This window comes from Mesocricetus auratus, unplaced genomic scaffold (assembly GCF_017639785.1).
Source record: "Mesocricetus auratus isolate SY011 unplaced genomic scaffold, BCM_Maur_2.0 Super-Scaffold_100006, whole genome shotgun sequence".
In the NCBI taxonomy this organism is placed as follows: Eukaryota; Metazoa; Chordata; class Mammalia; order Rodentia; family Cricetidae; genus Mesocricetus; species Mesocricetus auratus.
The window spans coordinates 44819110-44843670 of NW_024429190.1; the positions used below are offsets into that span (position 1 = coordinate 44819110).

Consider the following 24561-nt stretch of genomic DNA (forward strand, 5'->3'; position numbering starts at 1 on the left):
CTTTTTCTTTTTCCTCCCCTTTCTTCTTTTTCAAGGCAGGGTTTCTCTGTGTAGCTTTGGAACTGTCTCTGTAGCCCTGTAGGCTGGCCTTGAACTCACAAAGACCCAGTTGCCGCTGCCTACGCAGCGCTGGGATTTAAGGCTTTTTGCTTTGATTTGTTGAGGTAGGGTCCCACTTCGCATCTCTAGCTAGCCTCACACTTCCTATCTCCCCATTCCAAACCTCTATTCCTAAGACTTCCAGGTCAGGGTTTTGCTTTGTAGGCACCAGTATGCCAGGGGTCCCTTGGGTTCGTTTTGTTTTGTATTTTTGAGACATGGCCTTGATGTGTAGACCAGGCTGGCCTTGACATTTCAGAGACCCTCTTTCCTCTACCTCTGAAGAGCTAGCAGAGATAGAGGAACTACAGAGTTCTGAAAGGCAGAATACTCCATCTGGACTGGATGCTGCTCACTTCCAAAACACCTGCGTACTTTGGTAGCCCAATTCTGCCCTGGACACCTGTGACCTCTGTGTATATTTAGCCTATAGAATGGTTTCAGATTTTTGAAAGGAGTTTTGAGTTCTGGAACGTGGGGGCAAAGAGAAGAAGGAGGGGTAGAGATTTAATATAGAAGAATGAAGTCCCTATCGTTCCAATCCCTTCAAACCTCAGAAAAGGGCTCAAGTAGTGGGGTGCATATGGCCTTGGAACCTGCCTATCAACCACCCTGGCATCAATCTACACCCAAAAGAAGGCCGCAGTGGCTTTGGGTGTTTTCCCAGATTATCCAAGAAACATAAGGCTGCAACGGGAGAGAGTCCATGATGAAGCTACGCCATCTGGGACTGGGCTTCCACTGAGACTTCAGTCATTAGACCCACAATTCTCAAAGTGAGGTCCCAGAAACCCCAGGAAGCTCACCCAGAAAAGTGCTTATTTTGGGCACCAGATGGTGACGGCCGTCTCAGGGGGGATCACCTGTGACTGAGATGCACCACAGACTTGCCACTTCCCTCCCAGAACTATACAGCTCTTCAGCTTTGGGCTATTGGCAGACACTTTCTAGCAAATGAAAACTGAGGCTGGCACTTCACAGACCACAGCTGTTTCTAATTCTAGCTGTCAAAGTAAAGTTAAAAGTAGGGATGGGGGAAGGGACTTGCATTGCTAACATGGGCTTGACAGCTTGTCAATAATTACAGGCTGCTTTGGGAAGATCAGCTGTGACAGTAACAAGTCTCAATGTGTATTGTATCATAAAACATATGTCAATGTTTTACAAACAAGTGGACCGATATTTTCCAAATGACCATGATCATTCAGCATCATCCTATGAGAGTTCAAACTAGACCAAGAACTTCAATGTAGCAAGGCATGAAACATGTCATTGATGTGTTTAGAGATTCCATAATGCAACTAACTGTTAGGAAACCACTCCTTATCATCAGGCTGGGGGTGTAGGTCAACAGCAGAGCACTTGTCTAGAATGCTCAAATTTCTGGGTTCAGTTCCTAGGAACACGTACATACACACACACACACCACACTTCACACAGGAGGCTCCTAATTTAGGTCTATAATCCCAACTACTCAGGAAAGAGTCAGGGTCAGTCTGGGCTAGCGGGACTTCAAAGCCAGCAACTTGGTGAGACTGATTCCATTTTTTTTCTCTCTTTTAAGTTAAAAGAAGGGGCTGGGGAACTGGCTCAGTGCTTAAGAGTACAACTACCCCTCCACAAGAGCAGAGTTCCCAAGACCCCATAACCCCAGCTCAAGTAATCGGAAGCCCTCTTCCTTCCGGACTCTACAGACACCCGCATTCAAGGGCACATACTCGCCCAGTCCCCAGATACACACAGAAACATGAGTAAAACTGAGTCTTTTAAAGAAAAAAAAAAAACCTGTTGAATGAGGGTTGAGTACCTGCCTAGTACTGAATCCTAATAGGGCAAAACCCAAAAATCTTCACAGGTTTCTGAAAAGTTTGGGCTATACAGCAAGATACTGTCTCAAAAGCAAACAATAACAACAACAAGCGTGTTTGATGATCATCATTTTTAAGGACATGGAGTTAGCAGATTTAGCAAATAAAAATGTTATTTTAGTATAATACATTCTGTGCAATATTTGGAACATATTTATACTACAAATTTTCTACTTGTGTGAGCTTTGTATAGAACTGGCCATCCTACTACATTTTACCCATTTTTAAGATGTGTAAGGACTAGCCGGGCGTTAGTGGCGCACGCCTTTAATCCCAGCACTCGGGAGGCAGAAGCAGGTGGATCTCTGTGAGTTCGAGGCCAGCCTGGTCTACAAAGTGAGTTCCAGGACAGCTTCCAAAGCCACAAAGAAACCCTGTCTCGAAAAACCAAAAAAAAAAAAAAAAAAGATGTGTAAGGACAAAAACTTTGAGAAGTGCTGTCTTACTATGCTTCTCAAACATATGCTAAAACACTTTTGTAGTACAGAATAGTCTAGAACTTGCTACTTGGCCAAGGATGCCCCTGAACTACTAATCTTCCTGCCTCTACCTCCGAAGTGCTGGGATTAGAGGGATGCTAGTTTTTCTTTTCTTAGTTTTTAAAATAATTTTATTTTTGAGAATACAATCACTTCCCCCTTTCTTTTCCTCCATTCAAACCTCCCAAGCAACAATCCCCACACCCCAAGCCCTCACTAATTTTCAGATCATGGCCTCTTTTTCATTAATTATTGGTGTGTGTGTGTGTGTGTGTGTGTGTGTGCTAGGAATGCATATATTCCTAAATATATAAATACAACATGCATAGGTTTTCAGGGCTGACCATTTGGTATAGTTCCTTTTCATTTACTTAATTATTTTAGTTTGGGCTGGGCTGAGTTTTATTGTTTGGTTTTGGGGGCTCAGCTTCCCTCTGTAGTCCAGGCTGGCCTGGAATTCCTGGTGATCTCCTCCTGCCTCAGGCTCCTGAGTGCTGGGATTACAGGAATGACCCACCATGCCTAGCAGTAAATCCTAGACAAATGCCGTCTTCTGCTAACTCTTATGTGCCAGGTCCACTTCTAACTCTGATTTCCTCATCCAAATGAGAAAACTAAACCCCAAAGAAGCCAAGTGAAGCCATTGACTGGGAAAGGAAAGCTTGGAGCTACCGGCTTCCTTCCACTGTCCTTTGAATAATGCAGGTTCCCCAAAATGGTTGGCTTTTCTGAGTTATTTGCATCTCAAATTTCATCAAATCAACCCCTGTTGCTCACCTGTTATCTCACGGCTGTGCTTTCTGCTGCGAGCAACAGGGAAAGCCAAGAAGGTGTGTGTAACTTGCTACTCAAAGCTGCCACGAGTGTTTAGACTCAGGGCAGACTTTCCTAACCAATGCTTCCCTGTGCGTGATGACTATCTTTTTCTGGGCTGGGAGTCCCACAACGGAGAGCGGTGCAATGATGCCACTCCTCACTATTGATGGGAAGCCACTAGGAACCTAAGCTGAGCCTAGAATCAATCAGCCTTGGCAGCGCGTTGGGAATTGGTTGGTATGGACCAACCAAAGCAAACACAAGCATTGTTATAAACCAAAGTCCTGCTTTTTTTTTTTTTTTTAACGTCACTGTGGTCCCAGCTTCTGAGCATACTTAATAAGCTTGGGCTTCATAGAGGAAAAAGCCGGGAGGGCGAGGCTTGTTTTTTGTTTGTTTGTCTTTTTTGGTTTTTCGAGACAGGGTTTCTCCGTATTGTTTTGGAGACTGTCCTTGAACTCGCTCTGTAGACCAGGCTGGCCTTGAACTCACAGAGATCCGCCTGCCTCTGCTTCCCAAGTGCGCCACCCCCCACCCCCCGGCTATTTTCTTAATGACCCAGTAAAAGGGGAAGGAAGGATATGCATGCCACTGTTACTTAATCAGCAAAATCCAAAAAATGGATTTGGCAGAAGCCAAGGAAAGGAGCTGCCTTCAGTGACCAACCACTAGGATATAATGCAGACAATAGCAAACAGGGTGAGGCCACCCCTCTTTCTTGAGAAAGGTTTTCTCTAGCAAAGGCAAATCGGCTCTCTTCTCAGCTTTGTTTTATATGTGTGAGCATTCTGCCGCGCGTGTGTGTGTGTGTGTGTGTGTGTGTGTGTGTATGTATGTGTGTGTGTGTGTGTTCGCACATGCACATACACCATATGAGTGCTCCAGGAGGTCAGGAGAGGGTGTGAAGTTACAGACAGTTGTGAGCCACCATGTGGGTGCTGGGAACCGAACCTGGGTCCTCGGCAAGAGCCATAGACTCTTAACCACTAAGCTGTCTCTGATCTCTGAACCCTTTCCTTCCTTCCTTCTTTCTTCCCTCCCTCCCTCCCCTGTTCTTTCTTTCCTTCTTCCTTCTTTGGGTGTGTTTCTGGTTTTGTTTGGTTTATTGTAGCTGTGAGGTGGTTCTATCAGAGGGGAAGCAAGTTGTGTATACAGAAGTGTGCACCGTACACAGTTGTGTACACAGAAGCCTAGTTAGGCGGGACAAGGATGGGAGAAAAAAGCTTGTGGGGAGCAGAGGCCCAAACTGGAGTCTTAACACAGAAGAACATTTTAGAAGGGAACACTGGTACCACAGAAGAACCAGTGGGGGGGGGCGGGGGAGTCTGGGAACACCCAAGGGCCTGCACACCTGGCCAGTGGGTACCAGAGAGAAAAGTGCAAGTCATTAAGAGAAGTCACCTGGGCCAGACGGGCAGTGTTGCTGCCTGAGTGCAGCCCCTGGCTCGGCACGGCCCGGACAGGCCCCTTAGCGGCTCACTGAACCTGGATCAGAGCTGGGAAGGAATGGGACACACTGAGTTCCCTCTTTGGTGGCTTTGTACATTCAGGTGTTATTTCTCATCTTTCTCCTTCGAGATGCCTTCAGAATCGATTCTTGGGGCTGCCGAATATCACAGACACAGCCAGAAACTGTGACTCATCCAACTCCCAAGCCAAGAGTCTCTGAGCATCAGTTTCAGTCCCAGCATCCTGCCTGCTCTCTAGACTTCACAAGCAGAGTGACAGGGCCCAGTGTGCCTGCACTCACCCAGGACAGTTGCCTTAGCCTGCTGCCAGTGTTGTCTAAGGCACAAAGAACAGAGCTTAAGCTGTTGTGCCACTCCCCCCAAAAGACAGAGCTGTCTGGAAAGAGGCCAGTATCAGGCTAGTGTGGTAGTCCATTCCTGTAACCCCAGCACTCAGGAAGCAGAGGCAAGAGGACTGCCACAAATTTGAGGCCAACCTGGGCTACATAATGGGTTCCAAGCTAGCCTGAGCTAATCAATGGGGCCTTTGATAATAAGAACAAGGGTAACAAGGCAGGCACTGTTTTCTCTGCTAAGAGCCAAATGGTAAACAGATTAGATTTTTGCAGGTCACACAGTTTCTCTTATATAATTTTCTCCCTTTTCTCCCAGCTCAACCAAAAATATAAAACAGGCTAGGGAGATAGTTCAGTGGGTGAAGGACTTGCTACACAAATTTTAGGACCTGAGTTCAAAACCCCAGAACCCAGGTAAATCTGGGCACAGTAGCACCCTCTAGAGCCCCAGAACTCCCACAGTCATATTTGGGAGGGAGCAGAAGAGTCCCCAGAAGCTTGAGGGACAACTAGCTGCACACAAAGCAGACCCTGTCTCAAGCAAGGTGGAAGATGAAATCAGCACAGAATCTGACCTACACACACACACACACACACACACACACACACACACACACGCCAGCACTCCCACATGAACATTCAAACATACACATATACACAAAATAATCCTTTAAGTAAAACAAACAAACAAAAACAAGCCAGGGGACTAGAAAGATGGCTCTGTGGTTGAGAGTGTTTGATGCACAACCAGGAGGACCTGGGTTACTGTGAACCCCAGTGCTGTGTGGGGCCGAGATAGGAGGATCACTGGGACTTGTTGACTGCCAACCTAGCTAAAGACCCGGAGTTCCAGCTTCTGACTCAAAGGAATAAGGCGTTAAGTGATAGGGGAGCTTCGGAATAAACTCTTTTAGACTTCACTCACACAGGCATGCACAGCCCTGTGTGCACACACCCAGTAATGATAAATCAAATCCAATCTTAAACATAGATATGTCCATAGATATTGAAGGCAGATGACAACCATCTAAACTCCGCTAGAATGTTGATATTTAGATGCATGGTCTTTCAGTTTTTCCCCTTTAATGTCTACTGCTGTAATGTGACACTAAAACTGTAACGAGCTATGGAGGTGATTATAGCATCAAGAGACCTAAGTTCAAAGCTTGGCTAGTCCACTGGACCTTGACCTTAGTTTCTTGATTTTAGATCAATGAGCCGGTCTACACAAAAGTCTTAACCTTTTCTCCTGATATTTAATCAAAAGTAAGATGGAATCTGTGGTAGTATGAATATAATTGGCCCCCATAATCTCATAGGGAATGGCACTGTTAGGAGGTGTGGCTTTCTTGGAGTGGGAATGGCCTTGTTGGAGGAAGTGTACTACTCTGGGAACAGGCTTTGAGGTTTTCTATGCTCAGGGTACCGCCCAGTGTTGCACTCAGTCAACTTCCTATTGCCTGCAGGATGTGGGACTCTCAGCTATTTCTCCAGTACTATGTCTGCCTGCATGCTGCCATGCTCTCTTATGAAATTAGAAGTCACCCGTCCCAACTAAATGTTTTCTTTATAAGAGTTGCCCTGGTCATGGTGTCTCTTCACAGCAATAGAAACCTAACTAAGACAGAATCTAAGAGTTATCTCTCCCCCAAACCTAGCCTAGGGTGCAAATTTGTGTGTGCTTGTGTTGTGGGATTTTTTTTTGGAGGGAGGAAGATACATTCTTTTTTGTTGTTGTTTGTTTGTTTATGAGACTGTCATATATACCCAAGGCTAATCTCAAACTCAATGTGTGAACTAAGCTAGCCTGGAATTCCTGGTCTTCCTGCCTACGTCTTCCTCCTGAATGCTGTTATTACAAATGTGTACCACTCACTGGAATCTTGATGTATTTCAAGTGAACATCACATATAGGATGTTGCAATATCATACAGCTCCTTGCAATCTGCAGAGTTTAGATAGAAAGTAACTAGTTGTACGTTCTGAGCAACATTGTAAGGGTATTTTTGTTTGGTTGGTTGGTTTTTTGTTGTTGTTGTTGTTTTTCTTTTTCCGAGACAGGTTTCTCTGTGGCTTTGGAGGTGGCTGTCCTGGAACTAGCTCTTGTAGACCAGACTAGCCTCAAATTCACAGAGATCAACCTGCCTCTGCCTCCCCAGTGTTGTGATTAAAGGCGTGCACCACCACCGCCCAACCGGGTGTTTTCTATTTATTTACTTTTATGCATCTGAGCATTTTTCCTGCATCTATTTATGTGCACCAAGTGCACTGGTACCTTCAAAGAGCAGGAGAGGTTGTTGGATCCCCCTGGAAGTGGGGTTACAGTTGGGAGCCACCATGTAGTGGCAGACACCTTTAATCCCAGCACTTGGGTGGATCTCTGTGAGTTTGAGGCCAGCCTGGTCTACAGAGCGAGTTCCAGGACAACCTCTAAAGCAATACAGAGAAACCCTGTCTCAAAAAAAACAAAAACAAAAACAAAAACAAAACAAATGCAAACAAACAAAAACGCACTCAGCAAGCACTGACAGAGTTAGGTCTAAAGGCTCATCTTGGTGAAACAGGCACTCTGCGGGCACCTGAGGCTGGCCAGCTCACTTTGCTTCAATGTGCCTTAGGTGCCGATGACCTTGGTCTCAGTTTCAAGAGTACCTCATCTGTTTCTAGGACACAGAAATTTTGTCATTCTGGCTGAAATCTGTGTGACTGTCCTGTTACTGTCATTTAATTTCCCATTCTAATCCCAGCATTGATACAGGTGAGTGTGGCTGAGGTGAAGGTCGGGAGTTCTGTTTGTCTGTCCTTAGTGAGGCATCCACAAACACATCCCAGAGTAACCTGCTTCAGATACGGCAGAACCTTTGGGGAAGCCTTGACTCGGATGCTCATCTAATGACGGGCACATCTAATGACTGGCACAAATACTCAGCTCTCAGAAGCTGATATCTGTGGTAGTGGGAATTGAACCCAGAGCCTGCCACCTACTAGGCAAGTTCTGTATTACTTAGCTAAGTTCCCAAGCCCCCTGCTGACATTTGAGTGTCATCCATGAAATGTGCCTAAAGGGTTGCTGCTGACCTTAACCAAATAATTCAGCCTCAGAACTTGGGAGTTGTTTTTCTATTTTCGAAACCATTAAATGCGCTTCTACGGCCGGGCGGTGGTGGCGCACGCCTTTAATCCCAGCACTCGGGAGGCAGAGGCAGGCGGATCTCTGTGAGTTCGAGGCCGGGCTGGACCGACAGCCTCCAAAACAATACAGAGCTGTCTCGTAAATACCAAAAAGAAAAAAAAAAAAAAAAAAGCACTTCTACGAAGCATGGAGCCACCACCAACCTGTTACTCTGCCAAGGGACACACGTTTTTTGTGTGTGCCCCATTTTCCTTTTACTGTGCAGAGTGGAATAAACCTCTTCCTCGTAGAAGACAGACCTCCCTTGTAGGCCAACATCCACTTGTCTGCCACGTGACTGGGTAAGCCGTGGCTCCCCTCTCTACCTTCCTACCATTTTCATTTTGAAAGTGGGTTATCTCACCTGGCGACAAGCAAGTCATCGGAGAAGAGGTGGCTAAAGGAATTATGGAAGCTAGGAAACTTTCGAGGGTCACTTTTTTTAAAAAGCAGGGTCCCTACATCCCAGGCTAGTCTCAAACACCATATGTAGCTGAGGATGACATTGTACTTCTGACTCTCTGGCCTCCAACCTCCCAGGTGCTGGGATTACAACGTACCGCCACATGCAGCTTTATGAGATGCTGGGGATGGTGCACAGGGCTTCATAGGTGCCATGCAAACACTTAACTAATGGAGCTGCTTCCTCACTCAAAGAAACGAACTGTGAGTGCTCTGAATAGTTGCTTTGGGGCGATGTTAATACTAATGCTAGTATTTACTATTAACTTGTGGTTTTTCTTGGACTCTGCTGCTGAGACCTCGTTGTTCTGGGATAATTTTAGCACCCCTCATTCACAGTCCCTGGAATTCTTCCCTTCAGTGACCCTGGGCAGGTTTCAAGTTGAACTGAGTCGCCCCCCCTTCTTTGTACTAATGTTACATTGTATATAGTAAATACTACTATTGTGTGTTAAGCTAACAACTGTTTTGTTAAAATAGAAGAAGCAGAAAATTTGGTTCTAGTGCCTCTCTTCTGGGATTGTCCTAGCAACCCAGGGACAATTTGTGAGGGGCCCCTACTAGGGCATGACTAAACAAAGGACAGTCTGTGCGACCTTTGGGTATGTTTGCTCTTTACCATGTTCCCTGGTATAGGCCACACGAATTGTGCAGCTCGAAGGCCCTCAACTGCAGGTGCCTTCTTGAAATAAAAAGAGGATTGTTCTCTGAAGACTCATTCTCCAGTGAAGTTTAGGGCTGCATGGAAAGCTGTTCCTAAGAACTTCGTCATTTCTTTGAGCTTTACTTCTGGAACATGACCAGCCACTTAACAAGCACCACCACAACAACAAAAATCCTGTTTGACCTGGCAAGGTGGCTCAGCAGCTTAGAGTGCTTGCCGCAAAACCAGAGGACCTGGGTAGGAGACAACCACTCCCCAAAATTTTCCTCTGACTTCAACTAGTTTACCTACCTCCTAGCCCACGAATTCCACTGGAATGGAGTATAAAGGACATTTAGTCAGAAAGCATCAGGACTCAAGATGTCCGACTAATCTGAAGTTCCCATTAGGATCTCTGACTCTTTTGCATCAGACAAACAGACAGGCAGGCAGACAGGTAGACAGACAGACACATACTTTTTTTTTAAGTTTTAGCAGAAGAAGAAACAAAAAGTTCATGTTTCTTCTGCTGGGAACCTGATGACTCTGATCTTAGATTAAGCAAAATTTTCAGAGGGGGGTGGTGGAAGGAGATTATAAACATGTTGAAAAGATCTAGCTTTGATTGGTTCTTAAGAGCAACTGAACCCTCAGTCCATCACTGACTTAAAAACTGTCAAGCTCAAGATGGCCAATTCAGAGATAGATAGATAGATAGATAGATAGATAGATAGATAGATAGATAATAGATAGGTAGGTAGATAGATAGATAGTAGGTAGATAGATACATAGATGATAGAAATAGAGGTAGATAGAAATATGATAGATAGATAGATAGATAGACAGACAGACAAACACAGCTCATACTGGTTATGTAAATGAGGATGGCTTTGAACTCCCACCTCCATCTCTTAAGATCTGAGATTACATATATATGCCACAACATTGACTTCAACAGTACTTTTTTTTTTTTTTTTTGGTTTTTTTTTCGAGACAGGGTTTTTCTCTGTGGCTTTGGAGGCTGTCCTGGAACTTGCTTGGTAGTCCAGGCTGGTCTCGAACTTACAGAGATCCGCCTGCATCTGCCTCCTGAGTGCTGGGATTAAAGGCGTGCGCCGCCACCAACGCCCGGCTTCAACAGTACTTTTGATCAAGGGTATCAGCACATAAAACTAAGGCGGAAAACTAACCCACAAGGCAGAGTCAAGGGGCTGAGGATGGATCCTCCACCCTCACGATTTATTTTCCCTATGTTCAGCCTTTGGTAGGGGATAAACGACGAAGCTAATAATCACCTTTGCCTGACTCCATTAAAATGGAGTAAAACAGAAAAAGGAGCATTTGTGAGCTGCCGCTCACTAGATGCTGGTCATCGTCGTGAGAGATGAGCGTGAGACATCCAGAGAATTCACAGGAAAACCAGACGTGGGACCCCGCTCCAGGAATAATGCTGACCAACATGGAAAGAGCTCTGTCTGAACCCCAAACATAACAGCAACAACATCTGACCCTTGACTTGAAATCTACCTTTTCAAGGACGTCAAAGATTCTTCCAGAATGTTAATCAAGCCCCTGTTCTACACCTGAAGCCACTCTTGTTTCTTCACCTGGACCCTTCAGGTTAGTGCTAGTCCTTGTTACTGCTCTGTTGTGCTGGAACCCTCACATGACTGGCCCCAATCAGTGCCACCTGTCCCCAGCCCCTCTCTCCCTACTAAGCCATTCCTTTGCCTCTGAGTCTGCTGAAATGTCATTTAAGTTCCAGATCTTCCCGAACAGTCACCCTCTGGCTCTAGACATCATCAGAGCCTCATTTGTTTTCTTTCTTTCTCTGTGTTTGTGCGCTGTGGTGTGTGTGTGTGTGTGTGTGTGTGTGTGTGTGTGTGTGTGTGTGTGTGTCTGTGTCTGTAGTCTGCAGCCATGTATGAACATGTTTTTGTGGGCTCATTATGTGGGTGCATAGGTAGGTCCCTGTGTGTACATGTGTGAGAGGCCATGTGATCTAGAAGGGCCTGCTTATCTTACATCACAACTCAGCTGCCATTTTCTACACCTATAGCATAGGTTTCTCTTCTAGTACTAGGAGCCTAAATTGTTCACTTGGTAAGCACAGAGTTCCCATTTATTCAGTCAGCACACAATCATCTCCTCTCAAAATTTCAGTACCCCTGTGAACATTTCATGTGGGTTATTTAAGGACTACCAGAATCTGTCTCCATGAGATACATCCCATTGGCAGACTTCTTAGGTCACTGGTGATTGACAGGTGCGTGCTGGGAGTGGCATTGCAGAGTTAAGGATAATCCAAGAAAGATTCTATTATTTAAATAAAATCAACCATAGGTCAAGAGGCAGAGTAAGCAACCAGTTGAATGGAAGTAACCATAGAGAGTAAGGGGAAGTTGGGAGGTGGGGAGGCGGGGAGGAAGGGGGGCACAGGAAGTAGAAGGGAGGGACATCAGGTTGAAGTTTTGTTTCAGATGGCATAGGAGAGCCCTCTTTCTGGGACGATGGTGAAGGAGGAAGGTCGGCTGGGTGCCTTCTCCGCCTCTGTGAGCTAGCAGGTTTTCACCCCAGCATCGGGCTCTGGAGTCTTTATTGATAAAAGCAAACAGTAGAGACTTTGCTAAAAAGCAGCATTTGTGCTGGGCAGTGGTGGTGCACGCCTTTAGTGCCAGCACTCGGGAGGCAGAGGCAGGCGGATCTCTGTGAGTTTGAGACCAGCCTGATCTATGAGTTAGTTCCAGGACAGCCTCCAAAGCCACAGAGAAACCCTGTCTCGAACCCCTTTCCCCCCCCAAAAATAAATAAAAAATAAAAACCAGCATGTGGCTCTCGGTGTGAAAGCGGCTGAGGCAGCAGCTGAGGCAATGTTGGCAGGACACCTGCACTATGTTCATCTGAGCAGTGGTCAAGACGAAGCCACCTTAACTTACCAAACTTCCGTGAGCGGGGGAATGGCTGAGTGAGGCTGGGTGACCAAGGGCACGTTGTCCTTCTAATTTCTTTATCACCTGAGCTGTGAAATGGAAAAGATGGCATTAGTAACCCAAAAATGCTAATGAGGAAGGGGTCTGCTATAAAGAACCACTAACGAGGCCAGCAAGACAGCTCAGTCGGTGAAGGCGCTCACCGTCAGTCCTGATGCCACAGATGGAGAGAACTGACACCTACAAGCGTGTGGGCAACGGTGCACGCACCCTCCCTAGCCCCATCCACCCCCACACATACACAAGCAAAATGAATAAATGCAATAGAAATTTATAAGAATGGCAGAGGAGAGACGAGAAGAAAACCACGGTGTTTTCCCTCTCACACAAGGAAATATAACCAAGCATTGTGAGAAATTTCCCCCAAGAAAAGAGATGACGTCCTCTTGATGGTTTTACATTGCTACTCGTGTTAGCTATATGACAGTGAAAGGGGAGAATGTCTCACTCTGACGAGGAGAGGTCAAATGGAGGAGAGATTCAACCAGGTGACAAAACTCAGTTCTACTGCCCGCAGGCTGGGTCATCTTAGGCATTTGCTTTGTGAGAGGGTCTCAGGTAGTCCAGGCTGGCCTCTAACATACTATGTGTTGAGGCTGGCCTTGAACTCCCGATATTCCAGCCTCCCGCTTTCAAGTGCTGTGATTGCATATGAGACCCCGTGATGGATTTAAGTAATAAGGCTCTTTGTTTCTCTTCAACTTCGGGAGCTCTTCACAGCTGGTCTTCTGCTCACACAGATAGGCCTCCCTGACTGTTCAGCATTTTTATGGCTACTAAAACACTTTCAGGAGCTAGGTTCTTCTATACAGCAGATTTTATTTTATAATACTACTCCACAGAGAATGGATCAAACTGTGACAAAAGCCTCACTCCTGCCCCTACCAAGGAAGACTGCAGCCTGCCTCTTAAAAAGGAGTTATGAAGTGTGGTAATTCCTGAATCCAACTCAGTAATCATTTATTCCAAAGTTCTCCCCAGCGCAGTGGCCAGGCTAACTAAGCTTGAACTTTTGATTAACATACAGCGCTTGGAGGAACTTTGACCCACAGATACTTGGCATTGCCTCGCTTCTCTGAGTCCAACCTGTGTCACGAGTGCCCATTTCAAGGGTAATAAAGAACCCGACTGTTTGCTTAAAGCAAATGGAGGTGGTGCCATGTCATTACCTGACTTTTATCTCCTAGTCCACCAAAGCCTCGACAAAGGGAGTGTACAGCCCACAGGCCAGCTTTCCAAAAGATCAAATGAAAGAGGACAGACACTTCTAGACAGAAAAACACCAAAGTTTCTAGAAAAACACTAGCTTCTTAAGATATATACTCGTGGTCCCAAGATCAAAACACTTGAAGTGGAGATGATTTGAGTGGAAGGCTCTGTGCTCGCCCTGAAGATTTCTGGGCTCCTCTTTATTGACATGGTATAAAACAGGAATTGGATACAAGGAAGCAACCACAGATGCTGAGAGCCCGACCTCCCTTTACAGGATAGACAGTCCTGCTGCCTCATTGGCTGAAACCCCACCCCTGCCTCCTACAGGATACACAGTCCTGCTGCCTCATTGGCTGAAACCCTACCCCTGCCTCCTACAGGATACACAGTCCTGCTGCCTCATTGGCTGACGCCTCTCCCTGTCTCATACAAGATTCACAGTCCTGCTGCCTCATTGGCTGAAGCCCCTCCCTGTCTATACAGGATTCACAGTCCTGCTGCCTCATTGGCTGAAGCCCCTCCCTGTCTATACAGGATTCACAGTCCTGCTGCCTCATTGGCTGAAGCCTCTCCCTGTCTCATACAGGATTCACAGTCCTGCTGCCTCATTGGCTGAAGCCCCTCCCTGTCTATACAGGATTCACAGTCCTGCTGCCTCATTGGCTGAAGCCTCTCCCTGTCTCATACAGGATTCACAGTCCTGCTGCCTCATTGGCTGAAGCCTCTCCCTATCTCATACAGGATTCACAGTCCTGCTGCCTCATTGGCTGAAGCCCCTCCCTGTCTATACAGGATTCACAGTCCTGCTGCCTCATTGGCTGAAGCCCCTCCCTATCTCATACAGGATTCACAGTCCTGCTGCCTCATTGGCTGAAGCCCCAGCCCTCGGTGGCTCAGAAGGGGAATGTATTTGGAGATCAGATTCTAGTTAAACGAGATCATGGATGGGTCCTGACGTGTTTGGAGCCCTTAGAAGAAGAAGCGATGAGGACAAAGACCACAAGATGGCACAGCAAGACAGCCATCTTGGGCCATTGAGATGGTTCATCAAGTAAAGGCCTTGCCACCAGTATTGAGTCTGATCCCTGGGACCTACATGGTGGCAGGAGAGAACTGGACTCCCACAGGCTGTCCTCTGACCTCCATGCATGGCCTGCACCCAACAACAACAATATATATATATATTGAGAGAGAGAGAGCCATATATATATGGTTTTTCGAGACAGGGTTTCTCTGTATTGTTTTGGAGGCTGTCCTGGAACTCGATCTGTAGACCAGGCTGGCTTCGAACTCACAGAGATCTGCCTGCCTCTGCCTCCCAAGAGCTGGGATTAAAGGCATGCACCACCAACGCCCAGCAAAAAATATTAAAGAAGGTAGCCATCTGCAAGCTGAAGAGAGGCCTCTGGAGACCCCAATTTGTGGACACTCTGGTCTTGAATCTGGAGCTTCTACAACTATAGGGACATCAACTGCTATGCTACAGCAGAAGCTGCTCATCAACGCCAACTTCCCACACCCAGCACCATGTCTCAGGATCAGCAGGACAAAGATGAGCAGAGGGAGCTAAGTGCACGATAATTAAAGGACTGGAGTGGACAGCAGGAAGTGGAAGAGCATACACTCTATCTACAACTATTAAATTTAGAAACTCTATGGTACCATAAGACCACATAAGATATGTATGACCTTGACTTGATTACAGTGATGGCTCTTCAATTTACAATGGCTAAACAAACCATTGCAGGACATTTAAAAGCATCCACCACTCATGCTTTCAACACAAATTAAACGAACACGTACCACACACCAGGCCCTTTTGCCAGCTGCAGGGATTGGCAATGCTGGATCAAATGGATACATTTTCTGCCACCATGGCACTTATGATCCAGGTCCTAGGCTAGAAATACTGAGTTGGAAAGACAAAGCCACTGCTCTGTGGGTGGGAGCAGATTAGTAGGACAAAGACTTGCAGGGAGATCATTATAAAACTCTGGGGGTGCCAGCTGGCGTGTGCGAGGAGCAACAGAAACTAGGGAGGTGGGAATTTCTCTATCTAGACTAACCAAGGAAGATGAGAGTCGAGTCCTAAAGGACGAGTTGATGTGTCCAACGGACAGGGATGAAGGGTGGAAAGAAGATACTTTCCAGAGTTCCTGGGGGAGGGCAGGGCAGGAGGAGAATAGGCTCCAGTTGGGCAACTGAGATGGGCAGTGGGCAGTGCCTGAGGCTGAAATGAGCAGGGGAACCAGAGTTTGTATCTGATGGCCCAGGGAGCCACTGAAGACTTCTGACCAGGAAGGAAGGCGTCCTGGAATCGCATGGAGGAGCACCCTGACCACAATGCGGAGGAGGGCTGAGGACATAGGTGCAGGGATGCTCAGGGTCAAAGTCAGAGACGTGGAACTGGAATGGTCAGTGTGTCCAACCAAGCAGCGCAGACACTGCCCGAGGGGGCCACAGACAGACAGGGATGGGGTGGAGTATTGGCGTAAGGAGGGGAGAAAGACGGGAAGGAGGAACACAGAGAAGACAAACACGGGGACTACTTTGATTATTATTAGCCCAAGCCAGCATTGAGGCTGACCTTGAACGCCTGTTCTCTCTGCCCCCACCTCTTAAATGCTGGGATTTTAGTCATTTACCCATGTGAGAAAATGTATTTATTTAAAAACCGTTTTAGCCATCAGAAAAACAAATATCCTATCACCCAATTGTGATTATAGCCACTTTCCTCACGTATCTGCGGGGCTAACTAAGAGCAGCACTTCTCTAATAGGAAGGGCTCCTTGAGTTAATTAGTCTAAACAGGTAAGTGCGGTGGATGCTAATTAAAGCAGAAATAAACGTTAAAAAACAAATGAGAAACTAATGATTGTGTAACTACAGGTTGTTCTCCTTCTCAGTGAGCACAAGCCAGACTAAAACAATAAACAGGGTTACAAAGGGTTAAGAGCCTAGATGTGGTCTAGGGATACCATGGGTTTGGTTTTCTTGGCTCTCTTCCAGGCTCTCACACAGCCTTCAAGAAAGGACCACAATAAACACCTTCTCACATTGGGGGTAAGATCACGTGTAGAAAAATAATATTTGTGAATGAGCAGTAGAATTTTCAGATGGAAGAGAAAGTGGGCATGGAAAGTTGCATCTGCCAGCCAAGCATTGGAAGGCCGAGTCAGGAAGGAGACAGCAAATTTGAGACCAGCCTGGGCTACCCAGAGCGCCAGGCAAAGCAGAAGCTACAAGTCGACAGTTTCAACTCCCAGCACCTATATAAAAACCACACACTAGTAACCTTAAAACGTGAGACGGGGGTGAAGGGAGGTGGGGGAGTGCACTGAGAGACCTCAAAAAATGTGCTGTACGCAGTATTAGTCTCCAAAGGTAAGACACCTAGCTTTCAGGTACAAGCACTCAGAAACATGCACGCACACACGCACGCACGCACTGGAATGTATTAAGTATAAATGGTACTGCAATAAAGACTGAAGGCAACAAAGATGGAGGGGAGAATGCCAACTGAGGAGATGGGTATTTAGATTCCAAAGAAAGGGGAAGTATGTGCGGGAAAGAACTCTTCTTGAACTTTTCCTTGGTGCATCCTCTCTTTGTGTGGACAAAACTGGCTTGGGATGTAAAAAGGCTTCCTGATGCAGAACTGTTTTGAAGAAGTCCCAAGTCTCCCGCCTTGGAAGAACAGTACTTTCTTACCTGGCTTCTCTGGGCAAGCTGCCCTCTTGTGGTTCCTGAACACAAAAGCAGGCAGCAAGCCCATCAGGACACCTGAGGGTGGCATGCCACGTGTCTCCATGTGAGAGAGACACGCACTATCCTGGGCTGGGGCACAGCTCTAAGTCACTATGAAAACTGGGTTGTCACAAAATAATATGGTTTGAGGCTGACAAATTGAATAGACGATTTAATCTCATTGTTAACTGCTAATGAATTTGAATATTTGAATAGCCGCTTCCACTTCAGCAGATAGGAGCCAGACAGCCTATCAGAAATGAGCACAGATGGAGTCTGTGCCAAGAAAGCAGAATTACAAGTTCCCATTCTGCCATTTGTGAGTGTGACTCAGGAGTCCCAGCGTGTCTCTGCACCAAGAAAACAAAAGTAACCAAACAGCACTCAACTTTGTTTTTGAAATAACACTGACACAGGGGATCCAGGTGTCTCAAGAAATACTTGGCACTTGTTTAAGATGCAAAAGATGGAAGTCCCAGGTCTCTAGCCCCAGCATTTAGAAGGTGGAAACAGACCAGGAGTTCAGGTTTATCCTCAGCTACAGAGTTTGAGACCAGCCTAGGCGACAGGAGACCCTAGTCTCCTAAAACAAAACAAATATACGCACACAAATAGAGGGGGGGGGGAGGAAGGAGGGAGGGCCAAATTGCTCATCCTTCTGGAAAATACATCCTAAACGAACTCCACAAAAAATAAATAAAACAAAAGATAAACCCAAAATAAAAGGTCTCATTATGCAGCCTAGGCTGTCCCTGAATTGGTTCTGTGGCTGAAATTTGCCTTCAAACCCTCCCTGATCCTGTGTCTCTACCTTCCAAGTACCAAGAGAGGGGTGGTGAACCAGGGGGCCTATTGTTCTGACGCTGAGAAAGCAGGTGTATGAGGGATCTGGTGTCTCCGTATTCACACAGAGACAATGGATTTCAGAGAGCTGTTCCAACAGCTTAGAGGTTCACATCTGAGCAGGCGCAGTGGCACACAGTGCAATCCATGGGCATGGAAAGCTCAGTGGGGAAGTGCAGAGCTGGGGACCAGGTTACACCACCAGACCTTGTGTCGAAAAAACAAAATAAAGGTGCTTCTTTGCAGGGTAAGGACCAGCAAGGTTTGCCGTGCAAAAAAAAAAAAAAAAAAAAAAATCTGAGAAATGTGCTGGGGACCTCAGACCCACCTTGAATGTCCCATGATCCCTCTTGTCATCACCCCAGGGATGATGGCCTGACAATCTGACAGCCACTCCCAGAACTCACTTCCTATCCTGCTTCCCTCTTTGCTACTGGTGAGTGCTGGTACATGTCTTATCCTTCTGAGACAACATTGCCTGTGTGGCCAAGACCGCCTTCTACCTTGATGTGTACGTAGCAGGATGATCTTGAATTCCTGATCCTTCTACCTCAACTGCCCAAGAGTTGCAGGCAGCGACTGTCAAATCCAGCTTGTGACTTCTTCCTTGGGAAGCAATTTGACAACATACCAGGCACAATAAGTGTATCTGGGCATTGGTTGGATTCTGACATGACTCAAATAGCCCCACGTTGAAACTACTTGGGAAAATGCAGAGTGTTGTGATACATGCCTGAAATCTCAGCACTTAGGAGGTAGAGACAGGAGGATGGAGAGTCTAGATGAACCAGAAAGCCTCTGGTAAAACAAACAAACCAAAAAAAAAAAAAAAACCAGAGGGAGGAAAAGGGAATCGAGGAGAGAAGGGAGACCAAAGGAGAGACTGCTGTCCACTGCTCTTCAGTATGTAGAGAAATGCCAGTTTGTGACTCAAGTTTTATTTTTTATTTCTATCCCCTAAGCTAATCATTTGTAGAAGAAATGAAAGATGCTGCTTAATTGGGGCCAGCAGTACTTGTTTCACCAGTAGCTAGAGCTAACTCCACTCTTCCAGGCTCATTCAGTCAAATGCAATGGCCCCAAGAAGCCTTTCCTCCCAGCCTAAATCAGGTAGTCTCCCCACATCCCTTTCCCACCCCTTCTCCTGCCCCACATTGCAGATAAGCTTTCTCACAGGACTTATCACACTAGCCAAGTTGGATTAATACTCAGCTGCCCCCAGAAGTGGTCACCATGGAATCAGCACTGATGTCTCTGTTCACCATAGCATCCCAGGGAGGCTCAGCACTTGACACAGCCTAGGAACTCAATAAGATCACAAGAGAGAGCCAGCTGGGAATGCAAAGTGGTGTGGCCACTGTGGAAAGCAGAATGACCACATGATCCCAGTGGGACATTCTTGGCTGTACAGAAGGCCTCTAAGTCAACATGCTATAGAGAGTCTTGCACATCTGTGTTTGTTGTACTGCTCTAGACAACAGCCTAGACACCCATCCACAGATAAAGAAAAGAACATGCATAGATGCAATGGAGAAAGAGCCAAATGCCATTTGCAGAAGAGTGGATGGAACTGGAGTACAATGACATGTATGTATGTATGTATGTATGTATGTATGTATGTATGAAAATGTTGCAGGAAACCTATATTGCCAGACATGGTCATACACCCCTATAATCCTGGCATTTGAGAGGTAGAGGCAAGAAGATCAAGAGTTCAAGTCCAGGATAGACAGGAGGAGATTGCATCTACAGAAAGGAAAAGCAACAATGTTTTGGACACTAAAGAAAAAAGAAAACGAAAGAGGAAAATGAAAACAGAAATCATATCATAAAATTTGGTTATAATTATCAAGTACCAAAACAAAACAAGGAAAGCCAGGTGTTGGGCTAGCACTGACCCAGGGGTCACACAGACATCTCCTACCTCTGAATTGTAGATGCTGTGCCCAGGCAATCCTATTTGGCAGTTCACCAGGGGAGACCAGCAACATCGCAGGCAAAGTCCTGACTCAGCAGAATTCTGAGGTTCGTTAGCTATCACCCCACCATCTTTCAGGGCCCCACCCAAATCAGGAAGATTGAAGGGAGGTTCTGTGTTCTGCGAAGTCAGCGGTTATCATGGGGTAGAGAGGAGGTTTGCCTGTGACTCCTCAGTGTCGGGAGGCTCAAAGCAACCCCCAAGCTGACGCCAGTACACAACAAACCACAAATTAAACAGATAAGCATGTGACCTTTCTGATTTTAAGTGAATTTCCATATTTACCTTTCCTTTCTTTTCCCCTCCAGATTACTTACAACTGGACAGCCATGAGAATCCGGCCTGTGAAATCACTCACTCACAGCCACCCACTTACTTTGGGAACACTACCCACCCAGTAGCTCACAACCACGTGCTTGCTTTGGGAACATTACCTTCTCTCTAATTTTCCAGCAGACTCTCAGAGAGGCACAGAGAGTTAAGACCATGATGAGTCAGCCAAACTCCTGTTGTCCAAACACCCAAAGCACTTGAAGTTTGCACAATCCCCAGGAATTTCCTAACAGGGCCGGCATCTGACACAAGTTTCACCAGCATAAGACAATCTGGACTCACTACGTGGACAATGCAGGACTGGGCTCAGAACGTAGCTCTCTGTCCATAGAGTGCGAAAGGTCCTGGGTTCTAACCCAGCATGACACAGAACCTACACAACTAGGTAGTGAGTTCAAGGCCAGCTTGGGCTCTTTGTCAAATGTGGGGAGGGGGGAAAAGGAGAGAAGGAGAAGGAAGAAGAGGAGGGAAGCGAAAGAGAGGACGGGAAAGTGCAGAGGTCTGTATTCCCTCTAAAGCATCCAGAGCTTCCTATGATCCGTGTTTACAATGCAGGAGCAATGCAGCCAGGCATGTGGCTCAGGACTAGTTCTATCACTGCAGCCTGAGGAAGGATGAGCATCAGCTGGTAGTCAGTACGGGCTACACAGGAGACCAAAAATGTAGAGGTTCTGAACTGCAGTCCCTTCCCCCTGTCTGGGACTTTTGTCTCCTCCCAGACCCTAGCAGAATTCCACCCACCCTCAACAAGCTCCATGTCAAAAATAAGCTAACCAGAACTCAGAAGGCAACAGATCTCTGGAGGGTGGTGGGCTGGCTCTCCCTGCTCTCCCCGCATCAACCTGATAATCCAGTGTGTGTTTTATTTGCAGTGTGTGTGTGCAAGCTGGAGGTCAATGCTGAGTACCATTCCTCACTCCCCACATTTTCATTTGTTGAGACAGAGTATGTCCCTGAGCCTGAAGTTCATTGGTTCAGATAGGCTGGTTGGCCAGTGAGCCACGAATCTACCTGTCTCTGTCCCTTTACCTCCCAAAGGGGGTTAGAGGCACATGCCCCCATGCCTGGCTTTTTATGTGGGTTCAAGGGATCCAAACACAGATTGTTTACATGGTAGACATTTTACAGACAGAGCCATCTCCCACGCCAGCACTGAGTAAATCTATTAACTGTTCTCTGAGGGACAAGTGTCTGAAGGTAGGATTTTTTTAAACTATTTTTTTTTTTTTTTTGGTTTTTAAGACATGATTTCTCTGTGTATCCCTGGATGTCCTGGAACTCTCTCTATAAACCAAGCTGGCCTCAAACTCATTTGCCTGCCTCTGACTGCTAGGATTAAAGGCATGTGCCACCACCGCCTGGCAGGATTCCTTATTTTAAGACAAAGGAGTCGGGCAGAGATGGTGCACACCTTTAATCCCAGCACTCAGGAGGCAGAGACAGGCAGATCTCTATGAGTTTGAGACCAGCCTGATCTATAGAGAGTTCCAAAATGGCCAGCACTACAGAAAGAAACTCTGTCTCAAAAACAACAACAAAATACAATGGAATAATGCTAGAAATATCTAAGTGCAGCCAACCTCTAAGAATCCCTTTTTAATCACAGCAATAAATAAACAAAAATAAATCCATTTCTTCTAATCTACAACACACCCAGTTACACATTTTAATATTTCTAAAAAACCCATGGTTTGTTTACTCATTTTTAAAGCTATCATTAAGTCACCAGCATGTTTGACACTGTAACCAACACCCTTGAAAGATAATCTGCAAAAAATGCCCTATATTTAAAGATATGCTCAATCAATAGAAAGGTCACCTTGACTACCTGGCCCTAGGACCAAAGGGAAAGGAGAGCAATTGGACTGTGGTATTAAGGTGATTAAGAAAATGAATGGGGAGCTCCAACCTGAGAAGCAGAACAGAAAAAGAAGTGCCAGCCTACAGGAGAAGCCTTCAGAAGTTTCCGTGCCAGAAACAAGATCCCTCTACTGTGAACTAGGGAGTTAGTTCAGGCTCCTGAAGCAGGTACAGTTACAGGGCCCTCTCCTTCCCAGGATTAATTCTGTTTTCACACAGTAGGGTTCTTGGCTCTTCCCATCTGTCTTAGTCAGGCTCACCATTGCTGTGATAAGACACCATGACCAAAAGCAACTTGGGGATGAAAGGGTTTATTTGACTTACACATCTGGATAACAGACCACTGAGGGAAGCCAAGGCAGGAATTCTAACTGGGCAGGAACCTGGAGAAAGGAGTTGAGGCCACGGTGGGGTGCTGCTTACTGGCTTGCTCCTCATGGGTTGCTCAGCCTGCTTTATTATAGAACCACACACAGTTGACTGGGCCACCCTCCCCCCAATCAACCACCATTTAAGAAAATGCCCTACAAGCTTGCCTACAGCCCAACTTATGGAGGCATTTTCTCAGTTGAGATAAGTTAAGTTTGTGTCAAGTTGATGTAAAGCTAGCCAGCACACCATTCCAAGGCTACCTCTATGGAGATCGCAAGTCCATGACCCCAAAGTGAGTTTCTCTTCTTTTTATTTTGTATTGTGCTATGTTAGGGACAGGGCCTCGTGTAGCTCAGGTTAGCCTCAAACTTAGTTTACAGCTGATGCTGACCTCAAGCTCCTGATCCTCCAAATCCACCTCCAAGGTAGATAGGGTGAGGATGGAGACAGGAAGATCAAGAGATCAAGGTTATCCTCAGCTACATAGCTAGTTCAACGCCAGTCTGGGCTAAGTGAGATCTGTCTCTCAAAATAAAACACAGCCCACCCAGTAAAGTCCCAGAACCTCAATTCCTGATTCACCGACACCTCATGTGACACAGCAGTTGGGAAGCTCAATTAATATCAGGGAGCCATGTTGAATGCCGATAATTAAATACTAAACCATCCTCAGTGCATTGAGTACCTTAAGTGAATGGACATGCAGTGCTTTTCCAACAGCTTACCTTGGGTCTTCCCCAGTCGGATTCTACAGATAAGTTTATGTACAAGATGCACTGTTTTCCAGGTAATAGGCACAGATACATGTAACACAAATAATAAAAACCCAGAGACTGACATTGGGGATCAAACTTCGAGATGAAGATCAGAGAAGCAAAGCAGCCAAGCCACTAGCTCTTACCTCAGTCTGAAAAGGCTGATCCTGTCTCTATGAGCTCTCACCTAGCCTCAGACTGCTGCCTCTCCTCAAGGTGGCTGGGGAATAAATCTCAGAGTGCAGCCTGAGAGACTAGACTCATATATATATATATATGTATATATGGCTGGAATTAAAGGCGTGTGACCCCAAGGGCTAGGACTAAAGGCACGAGCTCTGTTACTCTTCGCTCGTGTGGGCCAGGGTGGCCTTGAACTCACAGAGATCTATCTGCCTGTCTCCAGATTCCTGGGATTAAAGGTGTGTGCCAGCACTGCCTAGCTTCTACACTTAACTAGTGTGGCTGGCTTTGCTTTCTGATACTTCCAGCAATCTTTATTAAATCATAAATAACATATCACCATAGATACACACATCTTGTCCATAAAAGATTTCCTTCCTATGCATGACTAATACTTCCTAGAAACTTAATTCCCTGACAACAAAAACATGGAACTGCTAAAACACATTTTCCTAGCAGAAATGACAGCGGTGAAGAATCACCCTGAGCAATGAGAGCTGTACCAGAAGGCTCAAGGACAAATGAACAAACTGCCTAGACGGAGCCAAGGAGCTGGAGTCATGACTCAGTGGTGTAAGACCCTGGTTTTGAGCCTCAGTGCCACAGTAAAAACAAACATAGAACTAAATAAAATGACTCAGAATGAGCCATCTGCATTGCAGTCTTTTTTAAAACCAGAGGTGCATTTGGTGCAGCCAACAACCTCTAGGTTGCTCACCATCCAACTAATGTGACCCATAGAAATTGGCTGGGTTTTTGTTTTGTTTTTGTTTTTTTTGTGGTTTTGTTTTTTTGTTTGTTTTGTTTTTTTTGTTTTTTGTTTTTCTGTTTTCCCACACAGGGTTTCTCTGTGTATCCCTGGCTGTTCTGGAACATATTCTGCAGACCAGGCTGGCTTTGAACTCATAGAGATCCACCTGCCTCTGCCTCCCCAGTGTTGGGATT

The 24561-nt window shown here is 46.1% G+C and overlaps 1 protein-coding gene across 3 annotated transcripts in view; it reads right to left on the minus strand.

The window, feature by feature from the left end:
* Rbm47 (RNA binding motif protein 47) overlaps window positions 1-24561 on the minus strand; it is a 131852-nt gene that overhangs the window by 61443 nt on the left and 45848 nt on the right. For all 3 annotated transcript variants that reach the window (XM_040747129.1, XM_040747133.1, XM_040747128.1), the window contains one exon: window positions 12280-12362. The gene's annotated coding sequence lies outside the window, so the exon portion shown is untranslated. The remainder of the gene's footprint in view (window positions 1-12279; window positions 12363-24561) is intronic.